Below are 27185 nucleotides of genomic sequence, written 5' to 3'. Positions count from 1 at the left end.
AACTGAAATTAGGAAAAGTGTGTGCTGAGCCAGCTGGAGAGTGGGGCATGCATGCTTTATTGCTTGGGGATTGTTCTGCATTCTCCAATGCTGCCCTCAAGATACAGAGAGTTTGATGATGGAAGAATGAATGCTATTGTATAACCCTTAAAGGCAATATCTCAACATTTCATTCAGTTCTTCCATTATCTTCATTAAATTTAAATTTATGATGTATATACATGCAGTTTATGAAAGGGAAACCTACCAAGAGGAGCTCTATTTGGACCATCCATTGGTTTGGACAAAAAGAAAAAAACATAATGGGAGGATATTCAGAAGAATTCATTTCAAAATTTACTTTTTAACATGTAGAATCATAAAAATGTGCTTGAAATCCTTAGTAATTAGAGAAATGCCAGTTAACAAATTTTGTGATTTCATGCTACCTAAGGCAGAGTTTCTAAGATCAACCAGATACCTGACAGCAAATGCTATGTGGAAATGGCGAGCCCCATTGCACTGGCGATGGACTGCAAACTGAAACAGCCATTCTGGAAAAAGTAAGGAGAATTTTTCAGAAAGCTGCGATGACCTGACTCAGCCAAAGGGCTCAACATCCTACTCCCCAGGCTTTCGCTCAGCAATGTTCACTGCTACTCTGTTCACAAGAGCTTAGAAATGGAACCAATCTAAATATCCTTAAACTATGAGTGGATGATGAGAGTATGAAGCATATACATCATGGAATACTATTTAGATGTAAAACAATGAAATTTATGGCTAACAACATGGAAATAGATAATAGTTTACTAGTGAGGAAACCGAGAAAAGCGCCATGTTTTCTCTTATTCATTGGTGCCACCTCTGAAACGTTAGAGTGTATAGCTTATAGAGATAGTAGATACCAGAAAGTAAACAGAAGCACAGTGTGATGGTGTGTTGTGGAATAGGGACCAGGACACCAGAGAAGGGAATAGTAGGACATAGTTGCTATCAAGGGAGAAAGGGAAAAATATACTAGGGAATCTTAGGTAGACTATAAGCAGACCAATATAAGGGAAGGACAGAAAGTGGGATAAAAAGCACTAAGGATACTTGAAAAACCATTGAGAATTACATTGTTGTTTCTTAAAATTATATATTTACACATATATACTTGCATGTAAGATATACATGTATATATATATATTACATATTATATATATTTGTCTGTATTATATGTTTTTATTGCAATTATGTCACTTGGGGCAATTATGCCTCACCCCCCAAAACATAGGGTTTCTAGCAAAACCACAATTCCAGGCACTGGAAACCTCTTTTTGTTGGCCAGAGGAGTCCTATAGTACCCTTAGTGCCTTCCAGGAAAAGATGATAAGATCTTGTCACTAAAGACACTAAATGATTTTGATACAAGATTTGGAAGATCCAGTCTAGGCCTAGATCCTCCTCATTGAGAACTAGCTCTCATAATATCCAAAGGAGGCATGCAATCGATCTCCTGACACAAGACAAAAATCTACAAATGGACAGAACTTCTGAAGCCTAGCCGAGGAGCTATGACAACTGATGGCTGTTATGTGAATGCAAGTCAGTTGTTTTTAAGGGTGTGGCCCCTAGTAATACACCTCCTCCAAGGGAAGCCTGCCTTCCCAAGAGAGCAAACTCCTCATAAAAAGGAGTTCTTTACAAATACGTACATAGAAATGAATTTTTTAAATGATTGCACAGCACAAATCTCCCCTTCCAGTATGACTGAAATTTCTCATTAAAGGCGAAAAACTCAATTATAAGGCAGAATTTTTTACTCCTCTTCCTCTTCCTTCTTCATGAAATTTGTAAAACAGAACTGCTTCCTAGCTGAGACCATGAATGGCAAGTTGCAGCTAAGAATGAATTTTTAATACTTAGTTAAAAGTCCTTGATAATAGAGACTTATTGTACAAGTGTAAACAAATCCTTAATTATATCCACGTCTGGGACAAGTTCAACCGCATTATCCCAGTGATTCAGTACCTTATGTGTACATATTATTTATTTCATTTAATTAGACTGTCAACATAGTCAAGGCAGAAAAGAATGTATCTGCCTTTGCACACTCTCAATGGCAGTCAGGGAGCATCTTAGAAAGTGTTGCTCTTGATAATTTGGGATGTATGAATGGCCAGTATCCAAAACATTTCTTCTATGGCTCATACAATCGTTATCGCTGTGTCCACTCCGTTCTTTCAGTGGATAGAAACCTGATCCAGAGAGGTCTCCTATGAATACTAAATGGGAATATTCACATGCTGAACATTTTTGAGTCAACAAAAACTATAACAAACACAAGAAAATGATTGATATATTTCTGTATTCCCTTTCTAGAAAACTGGAAATGTGATACTCAGCTATTAGTTCCTTCTTTGAATCCAACTATGGTTTATTCGAACCAAGATTTTTTATTGTTCTGTTTTTGGCTGAAAAGCCACTTGCCTCAGATTTGCTTTTACCATATAAACAAATGCAATTATTCAAATATTTAAATATGAATAAAATCTCATGGTCCCTTTTAATGAAAAAAATACAATGGGCACCTTATTTAGAAACTGCCTGAAATGTGCCCTCTGAAATGTGCTCTGAATTTACAACAGAAAAAGCTCATGGCAGGACAGCTCCTCTACACTGACAACATTTGATTGTGGCTTTGGTTAGGAGAAAAAGTGTTGAAGGAGCCCAGAGAAGAATCAGAGGCTCCCAGGTGAACAATCGAGCATCTATAATCTCGGGGGAAGTAGTACCCCCAAATAAAAGTTTACTTTTTGGTAGACTGCACGTACAGTTTTGTTATTTCTTTCAAAAGAGTAAAGGAGACACCAAACATCATTCAAAGGGTGGTGGGATCTTCATCTGTCCTCATTGTCATCCTTGCTGAGAGCCACTGGAGCTGAACTTGTCTTGCTGAATTGTTTTCTCCTTTAGAAAACACATTTCTCTAATCTAGGTTCTGTCCTTTTTGATATCTAAAATTACATTTACTTATTTTTTGCATGTATTAATGAGTGATTCTTGGGCATTGAACCCAGGTCCTTAAGCTAGCCATGGAGCTCATAACAATTTCTTTATGTCCTTTCTCCCTACATGTGTTACTTTAGGATCCCAAAGCATCTTGAGTACTAAAACAGAATGACTTCTTGAAAGCAAAACATCACATCATTACAAGTTTTGGTTGTTTTTTAATCAGTGGTGACAAGGATTCTTCTAAAACTAGAAATTTCTATGCCACAGTTATTTCACTTTGAAGAACTTTGTATTAACTAATGGGATCTAAAACAAAACAAAACAAAAACAAAAACAAAAATGAGTCTAGACTGCATTCAACTCTGAATTTATCACTGTGACCAAGGCCACTACAAAACCCTGACTTCTCTGTGGACAAGAACTACATAAAACACATGTGTTAGTTGAGTTTTCCCATATCACATTGAATAAGCTAAGTTAAGTGATGGAGCTCTTTGCTTAAAATCTTACAAATAAACATAGTTATTAACAGCATACATACCAAATAAAGTTTGCTAGATTTAAAGGACCACTTCACAAGCAATTTTTATCAGTTCTTTATTTGCAAATACTTGTCAGTGAAAAGGAAAAGAGGAAAGAAGGGGAAAAATGAATTTAAAAAAGAAAGTTCACACATTTCCCACAAGAGATCTGAAAAACACTAGAAAAACAAGCTCATTTTCTTCCTTAATGTATAACAAAACAATTTCAAGACATCTTGGTAATCCTTGGTTTCACATCTCATACCACTAATAGTTATTTTTTGACTTTTTCATATTAAAATGCAAAAGAAATATCATTTTAGCTGTATAGAAATTTTTCTAAGCTATTTATCAGGATATACCAGTTTTAAGAACAACTAAATTAATGCTCAAGATATCATCATAGTACAAAATTAAGTAAAATATCAGTGGATAGTGATAAGTTATCCCATCTTAGTAGTTTTCAAAACAGTCAAACTTAACTTTATGTATATTAAAAAACAAATTGAGGTTTTTTTTTTTTATTTTCTATATTCTTTGTTTACATTCCAAATGATTTTCCCTTTCCCGGTTCCCCCCTCCCCAAAAGTCCCATAAGCCCTCTTCCCTCTGCCCGTTCTCTGATCTAACCCCTCTGACTTCTCTGTCCTGGTACTAACCTACAATGCTGAATCAAGAAAACTACATTTATATCATGTGACTAGTGCATAGTAATTAATCAATTAATAGAAAGCTTATCTTTTGTTTTTAATGTAGAGCCCACTGACTACAGAAACACACACACAAGTCTTGGTCCATCCTCTGGCACAGGACGCCATAACCAAGTGACACAGGGAGACAGCTTAACCACCAAGGAGTGCAGAGAAACCGGCCTGCACAGGTAAAACCATGCCTGCTGCTCAGAGGTTCACGCCCAGAACCTCTGGTAGAAACCCTCTGGGTTCTGTCTCCTGCTTGGGTCCATCCTCTGGCACAGCACACCATACCCAAGTGGTGCAGGGGGGCAACTTAACCACCCAGGAGTGCTGAAGAGCCTGCTTGCACAGGTAGAACTACCCTCCTCAGAGGCTGAAGTCCTCCTTTTTCCTTCTCCAGCTTGGGAACCACCCTCTGCCACCACTTACCATATCCAAGTGACTCTCCCAGGTAGCTAAGCACTCAGGAGTACAAAAAGGCCCCAGGCAGCACAAGTAGGACCAGCGCTGCTGCTCAGAGGAAACAGCCTGAAACCCTGAAGACACAAGAGCCTAGAAACATCCTGGGACAGGAGTCTTCCAATTACCACCTGCATCTAGGTCTTCAGAGTTACATATTCAAATACGACCACAAGATAGTGGGTCTTGCAGGAGTACCTACAAACCAGTGTACAGAAAGAGTAGGTATCCCAGGAGCACAGATACAGAGGCTTGCATGAAAGATAAGCCATAGGCAGAGACAGCAACACCAGCTAACACCAGAGATAACCAGATGACAAAAGGAAAACACAAGAACATCACCAACAGAAACCAAGGCAACATGGCACCATCTGAACCAAGTTCTCTTACAACAGCAAGTCCTGGATATCCCAACACACCAGAAAAGCAAGACCTGGATTGAAAAAAAAATCACATCTCATGATGCTGATAGAGGATTTCAAGAAGGACATAAATAACTCCTTTAAAAAAATAAAGGAGAACATGAGCCAAAAGGTCGGAGAAGCCCTTAAAGAGGAAACACAAATATCACTTAAAGAAATACAGCAGAACATGGGTCAACAGGTAGAAGTCCTGAAAGAGAAAACACAAAAGTCCCTTAAAGAAATGCACTCACTAATAAGTGGTTATTAACCTAGAAAACTGGAATACCCAAAACATAATCCACACATCAAATGAGATACAAGAAGAAAGCAGGAGTGGTCCCTGGTTCTGGAAAGACTCAGTGAAACAGTATTTGGCAAAACCAGAACGGGGAACTGGGAAGGGGTGGGAGGGAGGACAGGGGAAGAGAAGGGGGCTTACGGGACTTTCGGGGAGTGGGGGGGGGGCTAGAAAAGGGGAAATAATTTGAAATGTAAATAAATTATATCGAATAAAAAAAAAGAAATGCAAGAAAACACAAACAATTGAAGAAGCTGGAAAAAATCCAGAATCTAAAAATGGAAATTGAAACAACTTAGAAATCACAAAGGGAGACAACTTTGGAGGTAGAAAACCTTGGAAAGAAATCAGGAGTCACAGATGCAAACATCAAAAATAGACTTCAAGAGATAGAAGAAAGAATCTCAGGTGCTGAAGAAAGCATAGAAAGCACTGACTCAACAGTCAAAGAAAATGCAAAATACAAAAAGCTTATAGCCCAAAACATCCAGGAAATCTAGGACACAATGAGAAGACCAAACCTAAGGATTATAGGTATAGAAGAGAGCAAAGATTTACAATTTGAAGGGCCAGTAAATACCTTCAACAAAATTATAGAAGAAAACTTCCCTAACCTAAAGAGAGAGATGCCCATGAACATACAAGAAGCCTACAGAACTCCAAACAGACTGGACCAGAACAGAAATACCTCCCATCACATACTAATCAAAACACCAAATTTACTAAACAAAGAAAGAATATTAAAAGCAGTAAGAGAAAAAGGCCAAGTAACATATAAAGGAAGACCTATCAGATTACACCAGAATTCTCACCAGAGACCATGAAAGCTAGAAGATCCTGGTCAGATCTCATACAGACTCTAAGAAAACACAAAAGCCAGCCCAGACTACTATACCCAGCAAAACTCTCAACTACCACAGATGGAGAAACCATGATATTCCTTTATAAAACCAAATTTATACAAGATCTAGCCATACAAAAGATAATAAATGGAAATGTCAATATAAAATGGCAACTACACCCTAGAAAAAGCAAAAAGGTAATCTTTCAAAATCACAAAAGAAGATAACCACACAAACATAAAAATAACATCAAAAATAACAGGAAACAACAATCACTATTCCTAAATATCTCTTAACATCCGTGGACTCAATTCCCCAATAAAAGAACATAGACTAACAGACTGGATATATAAACAGGACCTAGCATTTTGCTGCATACAGGAAACACACCTCACTGTCAAAGACAAACACTATCTCACAGTAAAGGGTTGGAAAATAATATTCTAAGCAAATGTTCCTAGGAAACAAGCTGGAGTAGCCAATCAAATATCAGATAAAATTGACATTCAACCAAAAGTCAGCAAAAAAGACACAGAAGGACACTTCATACTCATCAAGGGAAAAACCCACCAAGAAGAACTCTCAATTCTGAACATCTATGATCCAAATGCAAGAACACCCTCATTCATAAAAGAAACTTTACTAATGATCAAAGCACACATTGTACCTAACACAATAATTATGGGTGACTCCAATACTACTCCACTTACCTCAATGGACTGACCGATCAAGAAAACACGAACTAAACAGAGACACAGTGAAATTAATTGAAGTTTTGGACCAAATGGATTTAAAACACACACACACACACACACACACACACACACACACACACACACGCACACGCACACGCACACGCACATGCACACACATGCACGCACACGCACACACACATGTCATATAACATGTCATTCTAAATAAAAAGAATATACCTTCTTTTCAGCACCTCATGCTAATTTCTCCAAAAAACAGGCCTCAGCATATATAAGAATATGGAACTAATCCCATGCTTCCTATAAGATAAAGATGGAGTAAGCGTAGTATTCAATAGCAACAAAAACAAAAGAAAGCCCACATACATATGGAATCTGATCAATGCTCTACTCAATGATACCTTGGTCAAGGAAGAAATAAGGAAAGAATTCAAAGACTTTTTAGAATTTAATGAAAATGAAGGCACAATACACCCAAACTTATGGGACACAATGAAAGCAGTGCTAACAGGAAACCTCATAGCTCTGAGTGCCTCCAAAAAGAAACTGGAGAGAGCATACACTAGCAAGCTAATGGCACACCTGAAAGCTCTGTAACAGAAAGAAGCTAATAAACCCAAGAAGAGTAGAAGGCAGGAAATCATCAAACTCAGGGATGAAATCAACCAAGTAGAAACAAAAGACCTATACAAAGAATCAACAAAACCAAAAGATGCTTCTTTGAGAAAATCAACAAGATAGATAAACCCTTAGCCAGACTAACCAGAGGGCAAGAAACAGTATTCGAATTAACAAAATCAGAAATGAAAAGAGATATAACAACAGGAAGTGAGGAAATTCAAAAAAATCAACACATCCTACTACAAAAGCCTATACCCAACACAACTGGAAAATCTGGAGGAAATTGATAATTTCCTAGATAGATACCAAATACGAAAATTAAATCAGGATCAAATAGATCATCTGAACGGTGCCATAACCCCTAAAGAAATAGAAGCAGTCATTGAAAGTCTCCCAATCAAAAAAAGCACAGGACCAGATGGTTTTAGTACAGAATTCTATCAGACCTTCAAAGAAGAACTATCACCAATACTGTTCAAACTATTCCACAAAATAGGAACAGAAGGAAAACTACCCAACTCATTCTATGAAGCCACAATTTTGCTGATACCAAAACCACACAAAGATCCAACAAAGATAGAGAATTTCAGACCAATTTTCCTTATGAATATGGATGCAAAAATACTCAATAAAATCCTTGCCAAAAGAATCCAAGAACACATCAAAACAATCATTCACCACAATCAAGTAGGCTTCATTCCAGTGATGCAGGGATGGTTCAATATACGGAAATCCACCAATATAATCCACTACATAAACAAACTTAAAGAAAAAAAATACCACATGGTCTTTTCCCCAGATGCTGAAAAAGCATTTGACAAAATTCAGCATTCTTTCATGATGAAAGACTTAGAAAGATCAGGAATTCAAGGCCCATACCTAAACATAGTAAACCCAATACACAGCAAACCAGTAGCCAACATCAAATTAAATGGAAAGAAAAATGAAGCAATCCCACTAAGATCAAGCACTAGACAAGGCTCCCTATCTCTTCATGTCTATTCAGTTAAGTACTTGAAGTTTTAGCTAGAGCAATTAGGAAAGAAACAGAGGCCAATGGTATACAAATTGGAAAGGAAGAAGTCAAATTATCACTATATGCAGATGATATTATAGAATATTTAGGTGATCCAAAAATACTCCACCAGAGAACTCCTACAATTGATAAACAACTAAAGCAAAGTGGCCGGATATAAAATTAATTCAAGCAAATCAGTAGCCTTCCTATATTCAAAGTATAAACAGGCTGAGAATAAACTTAGGGAAACAACACCCTTCAAAATAGTCACAAACAATATAAAGTATCTTGGTATGACTCTAACCATACAAGTGAAAGACCTGTAGGATAAGAACTTCAAGTCTCTGAAGAAACAAATCGAAGAAGACCTCAGAAGATGGAAAGATCTTCCATGCTCATGGATTGGTAGGATTAATAAAGTAAAAATGGCCATCATGCCAAAATCAATATACAGATTCAATGCAATCCACATCAAAATCCCAACTCAATTCTTCATGGAGTTAGAACAAACTCATCTGGAATAACAAAAACCCAGGATAGCGAAAACTATTCTCAAAAGGAAAAAACTTTTGGGGGAATCTGTATTCCAGACCATAAGCAGTACTACAGAGCAATAGTGTTAAGGACGAAATGGTATTGGTACAGTGACAGGCAGGTAGAGCAATGGAATAGAACTAAAGACAATGGAACAGAACTAAAGACCCAGAAATGAACCCACACACCTATGGTCACTCGATCTTTGACAAAGAAGCTAAATCCATCCAGTAGAAAAAGACAGTCTTTTCAACAAATGGTGCTGGCTCAACTTTCTGCTAGCATGCAGAAGAAGGAAAACCATTCATATCTCCTTATACTAAGCTCAAGTCCAAGTGGATTAAGGACCTCCACATAAAACCAGACACACTGAAACTAACAGAAAGAAACTAGGGAAGAGCCTTGAACATGTGGGCACAGTGGAAAATTTCCTGAACAGAACAGAGCCTATGCTCTAAGATCAAGAATTGACAAATGGGACCTCATAAAAGTACAATGTTTCTGTAAGGCAAAAGACACTTTCAATGGGACAAAATGGCAACCAACAAATTGGAAAATGATCTTCACCAACCCTACATCCAACAGAGGTCTAATATCTAATATATACAAAGAACTCAAGAAGTCAGACTCCAGAGAACCAAATAACCCTAGTAAAAAATGGGGTACAGAGCTAAACAAAGAATTTTCACCTGAGGAATATTGAATGGCAGAAAAGCACATAAAGAAATGTTCAATATCCTTAGTCATCAGGACAATGCAAATCAAATCAACCCTGTGATTTCACCTCACACCAATCAGAATGGCTAAGTCAAAAACTTAAGAAATAGCAGGTGCTGGAGAGGTTGTGGAGAAAGAGGAACACTCATCCACTGCTGGTGGGATTGCAATCTGGTGCAACCACTCTAGAAATCAGTTTTCCTAAGAAAATTGGGCATAATACTACTGGAGGACCCTATTATACTACTCTTGGGCATATACCCAGATGATTCTCCAGCTTGCAGTAAAGGACAAATGTTCTACTATGTTTATAAGAGCCTATTTATAATAGCCAGAAGCTGGAAAGAACCCAGATGTCCCTCAGTAGAGGAATGGATACAGAAAATGTGGTATATATTCACAATGGAGTACTATACAGCCATTAAAACCAATTAATTCATGAAATTCTTAGACAAATGGATGGAACTGGAAAATATCATGCTGAGTGAGGTAACCCAATCACAAAAGAACACACATGGTATGCACCTACTTACAAGTGGATATTAGCCCAGAAGTTTGGAATACCATAGACACATTTCCCGTATCAAATGATGCCCAAGAAGGAGGAAGAACAAAGTATGGATACTTGGGTCATTTGTAGAATGGGGAACAAAATTTCTGCAAAAGGAGGTACAGACACAAAGTGTGGAGCAGAATCTGAGGAAAAGACAATCAAGAGACTACCCCTCTCAAAGATCCATCCCATATACTATTACAAAACACAGACACTATTACCGATGACCACAAGTACTTGCTGACTGGAGCTGGATATAGCTGTCACCTGGGAGGCTCTGCTAGTGCATGACAAATACAAAGGAGGCCACTCTCAGCCAGCCATTGAACTGAGCACAGGGTCACCAGGGGGGGAGCTAGAAAAAGGACCCAAGGAGCTAAAGGGTTTTGCAGAGCCACAGGAGGAACAACAATATGAGCCACCCAGTACTCCCAGAGCTCCCAGGGATGAAGCCGTCAATGAAAGAGTACACATGGAGTTATCCATGGATCCAGACACATAGGCAGTAGAGGATGGTCTTGTTGGACACCAAACGGAGGAGAGGCCCTTGGTCCTGGAACGACTTGATGCCACAGTGTAGAGGAACACCCGGACAAGTAAGCTGGGGAGGGTTGATGGCTTATGGGATTTTCAGGGGAGGGGGGAACCAGGAAAGGGGACAACATTTGAAATGTAAATAAAGAATATATCTAATAACAAACAAACAGATATACATACATATATAAACATGTGTAAATGTATATAGGCATATATATGTTATATTCAGAAGGTATAATATGTAATACTAATGGAGGAAACGTTTTGATTATATGGAAGGTATACTATATTTCATATACGTATTTAAAAGTATTTTGTTAATGAATTGGTTCATTCATTCATTCATTTAAGGCACATGACACTACATAGACCAGGATGCCCTCAACTTTTGATCCCCCTGCTTCAGACTTCCAAGTTCTGGAATTAAAAGCTTGGATCAACATACCATAAACAATCAAGTATATTTTTGTATGGGAAATAAATCTCAGAATCTTTAAGATCACACAGAAAAAATTACAATGATTAGATCCTTCATTCCACCAACTTAATTTTAAGCTATACCTTCCAGAATCCAGTCATCAGCCTCATTAAACTTCATTTTCTTGAGATTGTTTAAATACTATCCTTGTTATTGCTACTAGAAAGTTTCTTACCCCTGATATTTTTTGAATACCTTCTTCATGCCATTCGACTATCACTTAATAGAACTTATTCATACATATTTCACCTTATTAGATTAGCAGAGCTCTTTGTACCTATATTTTATTAAATTAGAAATTAGAATATCAACTAACAAGTTATTCTCCCTTAATTGGAATTTAAGCATTATTGGGATATGGCCAACTACTGAGTAAGTCACAATAATTATCTGTCTAGCAGAAAAGTGGATATGTCAATTTGGAAATATGTGCAGTTCTCCACCATTAGATACATTTCATTTTCTATTTTCACATGTTCTCTTTATTTTTATATGGTTAAAGAACCAATTTTTGAAAGGAATCATTTAAGTCTATCAGAATTGTATTGCAGACACAGTAATACAATTGTGGTTCTCATGAAAAGCAGAATGTGAAGTGACAGATAAGAAAAGATAGAAAGAATTCACCCTCTTTAGTTGGAGATGAAATCAAATCAGTAAACACACCCACACAAAATAAGGGACTGTGAATACAAGCAGAGCTGGTGCCTCCATCCAGGAAGTAATCTGGCTGGGGATTAATCTAAGGAGCAAGGATTCAGATGTGTAGTTCAGTGAATACAGAGCCCAAACTGTGGAGGATTTGCATGATCTATGATTTCTAAATCTAAGAAAATTCATAAGAATGAAAGGGAATGAATTTTCCTTATAAAGATGGAATTTCCTCCAAGAATTTCTCTTCTATTCTTAAAGTATTTATTAGGAAATCCCATAGCACCTTTTAGTTCTCTGTTAGTGAACATATTTTGATGTTTTGGCATTACTAGTTTGACAGTTTAATTTCTCCCCTGTTCTTGGTATCTTCCTATTTTATATGCCAGGCCTGAACAAGAAAAATGGAAGAAAGATAAGGGAAGGGTAGAAAGGACCCCAAAAAGAGGAAGAATGAAACTAAGTCAGCCTCCCATCAATTCTGCAACATTACTCCTCTTCTTTTTAAGAAGAGAGATGGGTCCCTTCTATTCTGCTGCCCACCACTCAAGAGCCTGGATATGCTTCATCAAGCAAATGTATTTGGCAGAATACACTATTAGTAGCACATGAAGTGTTTCATATTTATAGTAACAAAAAGAAAGCCAGTTTCAACAGTTGTATTTATAGGTTATATCTTTTGCAGGCTTTAATTGGAGAAGCATTTTAAACATTTATCCAGATTTCAAAAGCATGTATTAGTCATTGATTTAATATACTCCAATACATGTGTTCAATATTTAGGCAATTTACTATTTTTATCTTAATTAAGACTTGTCTTTTTAACATGTAGCAAGCTGAGTCATATGTATTGCTAGTCAGTATTTTAAATTCTAAACTTCATTTTTTTAAACTAGGAGTTCTGTTTGTAAAAGAATTGCTTTGTTAAAGGAATAAATATATACTTTGCCTTGATTGAAGTTATGCACATATGTAATGGTTGAGTAATAAAGAGACTACAGCATAAGAGGGGATATTTTATTCCATCTAGTGCAAACATTTTCTCATTTTTTTTTCCATTTGGGCAATGTCAATCAGAGAAACTAAAATGTAAGTGTATGATTATACTATAAATGTAAGTATAATACATTGCCTGTTATTACTTTATTATGAAGCAGTCGAGCTGACACTAAGTTTCACTGTGAGGAACATAATTCAAATCCACAGTGGTTCCTCAAAAATCACAGACAAGGGTAACTGTACCTTTAGGCACAGAGGTCTACCTGTCTTAGGGTTTCTATTCGTGCACAAGCATCATGACCAAGAAGCAAGTTGGGGAGTAAAGGGTTTGTTCTGCTTACACTTCCACACAGCTGTTCATCACCAAAAGAAGTCATCACAAAAAGGAAGCAGACCAGGATGAGGAGCTGATGCAGAGGCCAAGGAGAGATGTTTCTTACTGGCTTGCTTCCTTTAGTGATATTCCAGTTCTGAATTTTTAAAAGACTTTGATTTTTAAAAGATATTGGACATTTTAAAGGGATTGAATTTTTAATATGTAAGGACTGTGGGACTTTTAATGTTATTTAGATCTTGGAGAGGAATAAGAAAGTAAGGGTTGAGGCTTAGTGATGTGTTTGTGTGTCAAGTTGACAAGGGGTCAATTGTACTGGCTGGTTTTGTGTGTCAACTTGACACAGACTGGAGTTATCACAGAGAAATAAGCTTCAGTTGGGGAAGTTCCTCCATGAGATTCAGCTGTGGGGCATTTTCTCAATTAGTGATCAAGAGGGGAAGGCCTAGCACCTTGTGGGTGGTACCATCCCTGGGATGGTGGGTTCTATAATATGCAAGCTTGGGTTCTATAATAAGCAAGCTGAGCAAGCCAGGGGAAGCAAGCCAGTAAGGAACATCCCTCCATGGTTTCTGAAACAGTTCATGCTTCCTGACCTGCTTGAGTTTCAGTCCTGACTTTCTTTGGTGATCAACAGCAATGTTTCCACAGTGTAAGCAGAATAAACCCTTTCACTTGCTTCTTGGTCATGATGTTTGTGCAGGAATAGAAACCCTAAGACGCTACCGAAGTTTTTCTATCTAAAATATCAGGACTTACACTAAGAAAAGTTGTCTCCTTTTGTAAAAGTGAGTCTTTCAAGTGAACATAGAAAGTAATATAAATAAATAGATTAAATAAATAGATAAATAAATAAATAAAATTTACTTAGGATATCACTATACTTAAAAAATAATATTCACTTTTAATTTAGAATTATGTGAATCCATTTATATGAGGCTCCTTGTCTGAAAAATAAAAACATCACTTCTAAACATGTTTCAGAGTACAACCATGCATGACAAAGTACGCATAGAGTGCTCTGTGTTCAGTTCAGAAAATAACCAGCCTTCAGAAGCTACACTGCATTTGCTGCTTCTGGATGACATAAACTCATCCTGTGAAACAATGTTTAAGAAGTCGGTTTCTTTGACTTTACAGAACTAGAAGAAAAAATGGCTTTATTGGCAGCAGTGGACATCAAACGTCTCATCAGATCCCCTAATGTTGAGCCTTGTGTCATGCCTGGGAAGTTCTGGGAATCCTGTTTCTCTCTATGACCCTCACCTCTTGTCATGACACAGATAGCAATTCACACACTGGCATGACACATTTTAAGAGTTTGCCATGAAGGAATTATTCAAGGGGCCATGGTTAAAATGCTACATGCATGACTATTTTTATTTCCATAATTTTGAAAACTAATCGTGTTTGCTTTGGGCACATTTAAATCATCAGATTCGGTCTCGGTGAGTGTTTCTGACAGGCTTTCCAATGCGATGTTATAGTATGTGCACCTATATCCAAACAAAGTCGTGTTGCCCAGATTCCTCACACTGAGTATTTTCCTTGACACTGACAAATCTCTTGTTGCCAGAGTGTACAGAAGATAAATGCACTTGTGAAAATAGAAGAAAAAAATGTAGCAGCAGACACACTTCGGGGAGAGTCTACGTGGCCCTAGATACCTAGCTGAGCAGATAACTACAAAGATAATGAAAGTCTTTTTGGTCAAGGACTTTGTGCAAAGAAAATCTATCAGGTCATCTCTCTCTAATGCAATTCCCCTTACCTTACACAATATATGAGGAAGAGCTTGTATCATTGCCCCTGAAACCTCATACCAAGGCAACAGCCTGACTGCCATAAAATACCATGGTCAGACAAATTTTATTTAAAATCTCTCTCTCTCTCTCTCATCCAAAAACATGGACAGTGTATATTCTTGCATGTGTTGGCAGCAGTAACAACCCTTCTTTAACAATTGGAATGATTAACTTAAACTTTAAAGACTAGTTTGTATGTCTCTAATCCTCTTATCACCACATAGGGGAAGAAAAGTATAAATCTTGGAGTGTGTTTTCTCTCAGCAGATTTTAAAATTATCCTAAAATAAAAATATGCAGAAACATAGGAGGTGATTGGGATAGCTAGAAGACCCGAGTTGGCACCAGTGAATGCCAACTAATACTTTTTTTTTTAATGGAGCAAATATATTCTTTTGCTGTTTTTGAAAATGAGTTGCAGAAACTGAAAAGCAATTCCTTTTTAGGCAATCTTTGTAACTCTAATGAGTTTAGAAAAGACATCCCAACAAGCAGAGCTGACATCTGGGGCATCCCCACCTGCCACTTTCGCTGTGCGCTAGCTGCTGTGCCTGTCCGATGGTGTACCTCCTACTTGGTCTGGCGAGTGATGGCTATTTCTTTTCAACATAAAAGTACCTCCCCTTTCCCAGTGGTGGCAATGCCATGCTTCTGCCTTCCATGCTGCATCTTCATGGTGAGGTAGTGCAATATATGTGCTTACCAGAAGTTATTAGAAAGAAATGGAGTCATGGCAACCCAGTGCAATGGGAAAACCTGCTGAAAATTAAAAGACAGAGGTTAAGACATATATTGTTTCTAGGAGAAAAGAAAATGCTGACAATTAGTAAGTCCAGAGCTAACTAATGTGCCTGCAGAGCACGTCGAACTTTGTAATCTGGGATCTGGGCCCTGTTATGCATTGTTCATTATTGATTTTTAACATTCAGTGAATTAGTAGTGATCTAGCTTTGCATTTCAGGTGTAAACTGAGTGACCCGTGCTTATGAAAAGTAGAAATGAATCCTCTGCATGCTGACAGGAACCCACAGTGTTGTTTTCTTGTATATGTCATTGGTTATGATACTCTATGTTTTCTGTTTCCTTTGTTTTGTTTTCACTAAAACATTCATAGTAAAAATGGATATGAAAATGAACTCCAAGCACACTCTTCTCTGTAGAGATTATTACAGTATCTTAGGATTTTATTGCTGCGAAGAAACAACATGACCAACACAACTTATAAAAGACAACAAATAATTGGTTCCTTGCTTACAATCTCAGATGGTTAGTGCATGAGCATCCCAGCAGGTATCATGGCTGTTGGCGCACTAGCTTACATCTTATTGGGAAGCTGGAGGCAGAGACAGAGGGACACTGGAAATGGTATAGCCTTTTAAAGCTTAAAGTCCCCAATCTTAGTGACCCTCCTCCTCCAACAAGAACATGGCATGCGTCTTTGTCCTTTCCATACAGCCTATCAACTTCCAACCAAGTATTCAAATAGCCTGTGGGGGACAATCTCACTCAAGCTAACACATTTATCTGAGAAGGTGCAACCTCAAATAAATGTACTCTTGACAGTTAAAATAATCTAGAAATTGAGTTAAGTAGTAAGGTCAATTCAAAAGGCAAAGTATGCTCACAGGAGCTACTAAATATATGGATGTTATAATTCTGGAGGGATGGCTCAGCAGTCACGCATGAATGCTGATGTTCTGACGACTCAAGCTTAGGTCCCAGCTCACACAGCTTCCTGCAGATCCAGATCCAGGGACCATGACAGCCTCTGTTGGCCTCCATGGGAACCACACACATATGCCCATAAAACAGACACATATCAAAAGATGAATCAAAATTTAAAACTTATGTTTATGTGTGTCTTTGCAGAATGAACCATATGAAAAACACGATCACTGTTTATATTATATGAACTTAATGTCTCGTGTGGCCCCTACATTAACACGGACAGAGTGATAAAAGAAATGAAGTTTAGCACTTACCATTTTTTTTTCAAAAATATTCTTAAGTGAATGGATTTAAGGGTGTATAAAAGTTATTATCAGTAAAACAAAAGGTGAAGCAAGAATAAAATAAATGTTTCTTTAGAGATGGTACAGAAAAAATATTGTGTGTATTTATGTATTTGTGTGTGTATATGTGTGTGTGTTTGTGTGTGTGTGTGTGTGCATATATAATCCAGGCCTTGTTTTTGACTATAATTTGTTTTCACTTCCTGACAATTCAGTTTCCATCAAGGATAGTGGCTTACATGCATTTTTCTCCTCTCCAGTGGATTTAAGCCATGCAGGATAATGCCCACCAACTCTCCTGGCTTAGAAATCATAGGTAAGTGTAGACTCATGGATTTGCTTATGAGACTCTGGTAAAATCTGGGCTCCAAAATGTGGAGAAACACTGGAGCAGAGACATGAAATAAATGTGTAATCAAGTCATTTAGGAGATAAGGCACTACATTGCTTCATATCCAAGGAAAGAATCAATATTACATTCAAGTTAAATTCATTGAAAATTCTATTGAAGGGAATAAAGTATTCTCTATCCCATTCTTTCCCTTAAAAATAAAAAGGAAAAAGACATATGTTTGGACTTTTCTAGACCTGTAGCTCTCAAATAAAAGGACCTGATCAGTTAGGAAGCAAGGGTGGGAGGGGGATGCATTTTTTAAACTGAATTCAGTTATTACATATGTACCCAATCAATAAGTCACCTAGCTGAAGTAAAACTTTATCATCGTAACAAGACTACCCCTTGGATGCAGCTCAGAACTTCTTCTCTTGGCTTGGGGAGCAGGTGGAGGAGCCACTCAAAATCCAACTGGCATAGTATGGAAGTCTTGGTGACTGTATAACTGAGACCATCAAAGGTTTGCAAATATTCTCCTAGGCAGGTAGGAAAGAAAGTGATCTGCTGTTTCCCAAGATGTAGGAGGGTGAGTTCACACAAAGTTACACTTCATGATGATGCAAAGCAGGGAAGGAAAAATGTCATTTAAATGCATTTCACCTAGGAACTCTGTACAACTAGCCTTACTAACCAAGGGAAACTGATTCGTGCATAATCATCTTGCTAGTTGTTTGGAATGTAAAAGTGAGGTAAATTTGAGATAACAGGACAGGTGATGAGTTCATATGTTCCAGCTTTGTCAGGATTTCTGAAGGATTAGTGGGTGGTAGCTGCCCAGACCTCACCGTGATGAAATAAGAAAGGATTTTCTTAGATAGGTATTCCATAATTTTCGAACTTTTACTACTGTTAGCTTCACCTATCATTTTCATATGCTTCCTTAACCAGCAAATGATGTGGTAAAATTGTGGGAAACGGCAGCATGAAGAACAGAACCGTTTTAATTTCTCCCATCTGGCACATTAGCATTAATAAAAGATGTTTAAAAGGAGAAGCCTTGAAAGGATTTTACCTCTTGATTTAACAAGATAATAAGGAAAGCTTGCAATCTGCCACTCAGTATAACCAGGAAGAGGAAGAGGGAGCAGTGTGCTGACCTCCGAGATGAACCTGAGGGACAATTTTTAAAACTCTGATGCTATAATACTAAGTGTTAATACCAACATGAAATCTGTTGCTGTTGCTTTATAGTACAAATTTGATAACGATATTTCCATTTTGTGGTACGATGCTCTATATAGATTAAATGAAACAAAATTGAGACAATGCTAATATTGACTTTATTTCTGAGTGGACCATAGTGAATCTTATTCTAGTTGTCTTTATATTATTATTGAATGCTTGCATGGTTTATTTACAGTAATATTGATTCCAAAGATTATATATTCAATTATACACACACATATATTACACATATACACACACACACACGTGTGTGTAGTGTGTGTGTGTGTATACAGTTTATGCGTGTGTGTATGATAGTCTTCCACTCAATTAGTGGTGATAGAGTGTCACTAGACTCTCATTCTCCTTCCCTTCAGATTATTAATATCTTATCACATATCCTGAATTTTGGTGAGATATGGAATATTTTGCTTACCCTAGCAGTTTCTCAATTAAAATGGGCTATGGGAATCATAAACTTATCTAGAAAATCACCTGGATAGTTGGTCCACGTTTTCATGGCTTTATTGGCTGATTTTTTTTTTAAATCACAAATACAGTTCAACAGACTAGCACAGGTGGATACTATTTGGAGCAATAAAATGAAGAATTTGTAAAGAAATTTAAGAGAAAAGATATCTTAAACCCATAGTAACCATTGTACGTTTATGTGTGTAATTTTTACATAATTTAAATTAATCTGAAACGTTATGCTAATTTTTAGATCAAAGGCTACAATTCCAAGAAGTCTATTCATTTGGAGTATAAAATTCACAGTGTGTTCAAATCATTGAAAAACACTAGAAAATAAAGAACTAAGTTTTATTCATTCTTACTAAAGGGAAAGAAAGAGATAAGATATTTCACAGGACCTAAGAAAATCTATCATTTTCTGTATTCTGTGTTCAATATTATTTTTAGTAATCCCAAACTTAAGTATACTTTTCTTTTACTTCTTCAGATTTTCTTTTAAAAAGTTCCAAGCCGAGTTTCATAGGCTCATAGACTGGATCACACGTGTTAAGTGGAAAGTTTTTATCTAAAAGATTATATCTTCAGTTTGCATCCTTAATTATTTTTATTTTTCTCTAATTTTTATTGGCATTTTAATAGTATATTATTGCCACCTATTTTGAAAATAATTGCATTATCTTAAAATTATGAAAATAGCATTGTTTTTTCCAATGCTATTGGAAAACTTAAACTTCAAGCTTAAGTTTGTCCTCATTTATCAATTTATATGTTCCAAAAATTTTAAGCAGTGGAAAGTAGCTTTCTCTTAACTCCCACAAAGCTGCTGTGCCTTGTGAAGTGAATGACTGCAGTCATTTATTTTATTATTATTATTATTATTATTATTAATGAATATATGCACAGAGGAGGGTTTTCTGAAAAATGAGTTTCATTTCTGAAAAATGAGAATTATCCATGAAGTATACACAATTTTGATATAGTTTTCCCAGTAGAGTTAAAACACAGAGGTAAGTTCTTTGTTCTGTAAGATATAGCATACGTGTTTTGGTCACATATTTAAATGCCTGTAGTTTTTGTTGAGAGTCAGCCTGATGAGCTCAGCGTTTCTTTTGCCATTTCCCCAGCGTGGATGAGTCACTTCACAATCCCTCACCACTGCTGGAAAAGGGATGCAAGCAAATTCTACACTGGTATCATAAGCTTGCCAAAAAAAAAACCATATATACCATTGCCTTTCTATCAGGTATTACATCCACTTAATATAGATAAACAACTAATTGAAATAAAGTGTAAAAACATCAAAAATTCAACTTGGTCTAACCTGTGTTCTTACATTACTATAATTATATACCTGTATGCATCCTGCTACAATCTAGGAATAAGATACAGGAACTGAAAATAAAAAAATAAAACAAAAAGCGTAATATGTTTGCTTTTCTGACACTAGCCAAAATAAGGTGCACTTAACTTTTTTTTTTTTTTTTTACAAAGAACGAGACTTTGTTCTTTGGACAAACCCAACTACTGGAGCAAACTAGGATTTCTGGCCAGAACTCATTAAGACAATGAGTTCTCATTGTTTCATTAAGACTCATTATTTCATTAAGATAATGAAAAATAAGGAGAGATTGGTAAACTGCCGTGCTTGAGAGGGTCCTGGAAACCATGATAACCATATGTAAGTTGGCCTTCAGATGTTAGCTTAAACGCTTATGAAAGGTGAGTGGTATGGAATTCAGATAATAATAATAATAGTAATAATAATAATACTCTCTTTTTAAATTTTAGGATATGAATTGTGATAATGTAACCATGAAGACTGAAGTTCAGACTTCTAATATCCACAAAGACATCAAGAGGGCATAGGAGCTTTCCTGCAATTTTAGCACTCCAGAGGCACAGGCTAGGGATTTCAAAGTAAAATGACTATAGAAACTAGCCGTATATGCATTTAAAATGCATATAGAAACTAAATATGCATTTAAAATGTATTTATAAATAATTTCAATTTATAAGGTAGAGAGTAATAAAGGATGACACAAAGTATGAACCTGGTTTTCACATACACACACACACAGAAACACACTAACACACACATGCAATAATTATACACATGCATGTACACATACACGTGAAAAAATACAAGGACACAGAAATAAAGTCTTAGATATGATCAGTAACTTTTCAATAAAGTATTAAGACCATTCATTCATTCAAAGAAAAGGCTGTCACTTCAATAACTGATGCCTAATTTCAGATTCTAATTGTTGCCTCATATTACGTATAAATTTAAGTCAAATGCTAGATCAATATCTAGGGTTAACAGAAAATTATCAGAAGCATGTAAGAGGACTTCCTGATTGAAACTCACAATGCTTTCTTGGAAATGACAACAAAATAGGAGCAGTGAAATAAAACACAATAAATCCAATTTCATCAAATAAAAGATGTGAAATAAGTGATACTGACAGAATAAATAAGCAAAATGACCCCAGTTTAAAGACAGTCAAAAGACTGTGATAAACATTTTTCCCAAGGAAAATAAACAAATAACCAATGTGCACATGAAAATATGTTCGATGCATTAAGGTATCAAATGTTTCAAAATCAGCAGCATTGTTTTCAGGATGTAGAGAAATTGGAATCATTGTCCAATGCTAGCCGGAATACAACATGGCACAGCCAATTGATTCTCATAAGCATTGAACACCAAATAGCCATGGGGCATGGAGCCTACTTCTGCTCATTTACTTCACAGTATGAAAACAATGACTCAAGCAGACATTTGTATATTCATGGACAAATCACCACTCTATCCACATAAGCATATTTTTAGTCTTGCTTTTTAAAAGAGTAAATCTCTTTCCCACCTTCAATATCATTTTCTTCCTACACTATCTAAACCGTCTTTAAGTTCTCATTTCTTTAGAATCACCCCAAATTTTGCTGCCTTCCCTCTCTAACACAAAATTCTTGAAAGCATTCTGAAGTAATGCAACAAAGTATCCTTCAACATCAACTGTATATAGTAGGCTACTTACAATCTCCTAGGTTATAAAAACTTCAAATGCAATCCATTAACTTCCCTTAAAACATGTATAATAACCAATTTCAAAGTTCAACTGAAAACATTAAGACTGACATAAAAACATATTCTCACCTGTTTTGTCAAATACATTAGACCACAAGCAACTAGTTTTTAGTCCAAAAAACAATTATAAAAAAATGGCAGTCTGTAATCTATTACTAAGTTATCAATTAATGCTGAGAACATTCCACATTCAGCATTGTTTGAGTTTCACATAAGTCCAGCAAAGGAATAAAGGGGAAGCACACATGTGCTTAACTCACCGAGTTATAGATTTACAATTAAAATCTGACTGGGCTTTAGATGCCTGAGCATTTAATTGACCATGTAATTCTGAAACATGTCACAAGGATTCTATTATAGAAAATACATGGTTAAAGATTCATACCTAAGTAATGACAAGTATGGCCCCTCAAATTCTAGTTTTATTTAAATTTCCTTGCTTTTTAAAGAAAGGATTACTCTTGACTCAGAGACATAATCTCTTAAAACATACCATGTGTCAGTTGTGCACTCGCAAAAGAGCAGCCTTAATTGGGATCACTGTATTGTTTGGCTTCTTCACTGCTGTTTTCTGACTTGGCTGTTCTTTCCAGAAGAACTAGCCCCATGCCAGGTGGAGGTCAGAGAGCCTGTTAGTGAAAAGACTGAATGATCCAGTGTGATCCCATCACAAATGTAGGCTAGCACCAGCACACTGTCTTCACCACTCTGCATGAGAAGGAACACAAAGAAGCTCAGGTTCTGCTTGTAGCATCGATACTTGTAAGATATGTTTCTCGAAATTACCGAAGAAACTTATAAAGTATTTGGGGTGAAAGAAACAGGGAATCAAATCATTAGTGATGGTTTAGTTTAATTTAATGAGCCAAGGTCTTGTTATTTGGGTACAATAAGCAAAGTAAAATGGTTATTTTTCATTTTAGTGACAGTGGTAATAATACACTACTTAGAAGATTTGTCAATCATGTAGAAAGAGAACTCCTAGGTCTTAGGTTGAGTGCTACTGGAACTCCAAACCTTATTTTAATCTGAAGAACTGAGTTACTGTTTCAGATCTCATTTGATGAATAAAAATAATGCAAAGCACAAGATTATTGTCATTAACATCTGATTTGATGGCTCTCATGCCTTTTCTCCTCATCTTTTAATCCCCAAACTACTTTTATTTAAACATAATTCTTTCTACTCTAAGACAATTTATTCAATCAGAATATATACACATCTGTGCTTTCTTTTTTCTTTCTTTCTTTCTTTCTTTCTTTCTTTCTTTCTTTCTTTCTTTCTTTCTTTCTTTCTTTCTTTTCTCTTCCTCCTCTTCTTCCTCCTCCTTTTCCTCCTCCTCCTCCCCCTTCTTCCTCCCCTAGTTTTACCATCAACACTATGGACTTCAAGAGAGTTCACTCTCCACGGTCATCCTGCCCTTGATCAACTCTGTAACACATTCTTATCTGCAAAGAAAGAGTACAGAAATGAAAATGTAAAATAATTGTGGATGCCAAAAAGTGCTTGCTGAAAGGAGCCTGATATGGCTGTCTCCTGAGAGGCTCTGCCAGAGACTGACAAATACAGAGGCAGATGTTCACAGCCAACCATTGGACTGAGTACCAGGTCCTCAATGGAGGAGTTAGAGAAAGGACTGAATGAGCTGAAGGGGTTTGCAACCCCATAGAAAGAACATCAATTTCAACCAGTCAGACACCGCAGAGCTTCCAGGGTCTAAACCACCAACCAAGGAGTACCCATTGTTCCATCCACATATGTATCAGACAATAGCCAATGGCCATGCCAGGCATCACTGGGAGGAGAGGCCCTTGGTACAGTAAAGGCTTGATGCCCCAGTGTAGGGGAATGCCAGTGAGGAGAGGCAAGTGTGGGAGGGTGGGGAGCAGGGGGAGGTGGATGAGATAGGGGAGTTTGGGGGACAGACCAGGAAAGATGAAAATATTTGAAATGTAAGTTAAGAAAATATCCAATAAAAAAAGAATCAAACCAATTTAGTTCTCATGTTTAAATATATTTGAGTACAGCCTTAGTCTCCTTTTCCTTTGCACATCAAAGCATTTTTACTTCTTTGTCTTTGTTTTTTACATATGACTCAAAATTTTTAAACTACTTCTATTTACTTCTATCAAGATCTTCTTACCATCTTTGCACACACACATACAGAGATTGGTAGCATTACACATTTATGCTCTCCAATGTTGAGTTTTTAGCATTCTACAGACATTTTTTATGTTGTTAATTTAATTCTTTTTCAGTCTCCAGAGAGGCAATTAAAAACTGTGGACAGTCTCTCCCACATCCTTGCCCCCCTCATATCTCTTCAGCCTCCAGTGGCTCACAGGAACTACAAGCTACCTGTAGTGTGTCCTGCCTCTTCACATGGCCTCTTCTCCTCAAGTATTCATGTGCAAATTTATCTACACAAGTATTCTTTCCTTAGTTCCTTCCTTCCCAGTGATCTCAGACGGGCCCTTCATAAACGAAGATGCTGCAGTGCATCTCCTCCCGCTCCAAGGTTGGGAGTGTTTTTCATGAACTGTTATGTGTGTTTTTTTATAGCGATTTTCTAAAACATTGTTTTCCCTCTGCTCACCCTGGCATCTCATCCTAATCCCTTCATGGCATGGCTTTCTTTACTCAAGACAGTGGCAATTGTCTAAACTTATTCCATATCCTCACTGTTACTCATACATACATTCATGTAACCTAATATCCACAAAAATGCCAAGAGGGCATAGTAGCTTTCCTGCAATTCCAGTTGGTCTATCAACTTTTCCAAATACTTTCAGTCTCAGAGCAAGATGAAGTTTTTTCTCATTAGGATGCATGTCTTTCCAAGATAAAGCATATTCCTTCTTACCTTAAAATGAGCCATCTTTTTTTCTGAACACTGAGATGCTGCCATCTCTGTCTCCCTTCCTTCCCACTCAAATAATTGGAGGTCATTGATCCATTATTACCGTTCCACAAAATAAGCAACAGAACTGATCACATGAATCCTTAATCATTTCAAACTACTATCATAGTTTTCCTCTTGTTAAATAGAAAATTTCTATAGCCATTTTACATCATTTTGCCCCATTTTTTAAACTATTATCATCTGACTTTTGTGCCATAACTTGGCATCTCCTGACAAAGCTAAAATGAGCAATATGATAATTCTCTCTTATTTTGGTTTATCTTGTTAAGGTTCCAACTATCTCTGAGCAGTTTTGTCTGAACATATTAAATATTTTAATTTAAAATTCTAGAAATAAACTATTTACCAGTTTTAAGTTGCATATCACCCTAAGTAATTAAGAAGATGTGTCTCATACTTGAGTCTATCTTAAGCCGAATGTGAATTACTATTCCTTCAATAGTACCACATTGGATAGAGTATCTGCCTAGTTGTGCTGGTTAGTGTTTGTCAACTTAATATAAGCTAGTCATCTAGAAAGAGAAAACCTCAATTAAGAAGATGTCTCCATAGATTAGACTCTAGGAAAGACTATGGTGGCATTTTCTTGATTAATGATGGGTGTAGGAGGGGCTGGCTGAGAATGGGTGGTACCACATCTGGGTAGTTGGTCTCAAGTTGTATTTTAAAAAAACTGGCTGAACAAGCCATAGAGAATATGATAAACAATATTTCTTCATGGCTTCTGTTTTAGTTTCTGAACTCAGATCCCTTCTTTGATTGAGTTTCTATACTGACTTCCCTTCCATATAGACTACAACTGTAAGATGATATAAACTCTTTCTTACCCAAGTTTCCTTTGTGTTTGGTTTTTATCACAGCAGTATAAATGTAAGACAAAAATTGATTCCAGTTTTATGAGATACTGTTGTGACAGATCTGACCATATTGTTTTAGGGAAGATTGTGAAGACTTTTGGAACTTTACTCTGGGAAACCCATTGAGTTTAATGAGCTATTGTAAAAACATTAAAGATAATGTTCAGAGCAATGCAAATATTGGAGGCCTGATTTATGAAGTTTCAGAATGAAGAAATCTTCTACTCAACCAATAAAATGATATTTTGAATGAAGAATATGTAGTTCTGGTTAGCTGGAGCTACAGAATCATCTGTGATTAAGAAGAGACCAACAACATTTACTTAAATGAAATCTAAGAAGTGTTCTTGTTAGGGTCAACATGCAGAAGTTGCAGTTAAGAGAAAGGCCACGTCCTGCTTTCAGCCAGATTTGTTTATGTGTAAAAGTTATACAGGTGAGGCTAGTTTTGAAAGCATGAAGGGGTCATGGAGAACAGCTAAGTCTTGGCACTTTGTTGCCTAGTTGGAGTTCCTGAAGAGAGGCTGAGAAAGGCCATTAGTGAATATGGAGCCTCAGTTGTAGCAGTAACTACAGCACATTGAACATAGCAATCCCATGAGACACCATACAGGGCAGCAATTTGAGATAATCAAGAAATAAGAGTTTATTGCATAACTACAACACATTGGTGTTTCAAGTTGACAAGTGGTCAATTGTGCTGAGAAGACTTTTGTCATCACATAATAAGCTAGAGTCTTCTGGAAAAGGAAAACCAAAACTGAGACATTGCCTCTAGTAATGGAGTATTGGTTGATGTACAGGGACCCAACAAACTGTGGGCAGTGCTACCTCTGGGCAGTTGATTCTGAGCAGTATTAAAAAGAAAGAGAGAGAGAGAGAGAGAGAGAGAGAGAGAGAGAGAGAGAGAGAGAGAGAGAGAGAGAGAGAGAGAGAGAGAGAGAGAAAGGAAGGAAGGAAGAAAGAAAGAAAGAAAGAAAGAAAGAAAGAAAGAAAGAAAGAAAGAAAGAAAGAAAGAAAGAAAGAAAGAAAGTAGATGCATAGGGAACAGTGAAGAAAGCATTCCTCTACTGCATTACTGCCTTGAATTCATACTTTCATCTCCTTTTATA

Source organism: Apodemus sylvaticus, chromosome 16 (assembly GCF_947179515.1).
Source record: "Apodemus sylvaticus chromosome 16, mApoSyl1.1, whole genome shotgun sequence".
NCBI classification, from domain to species: domain Eukaryota; kingdom Metazoa; phylum Chordata; class Mammalia; order Rodentia; family Muridae; genus Apodemus; species Apodemus sylvaticus.
The sequence above is the reverse complement of the archived record's forward strand: the minus strand, read 5'-3'. Positions refer to the sequence as shown.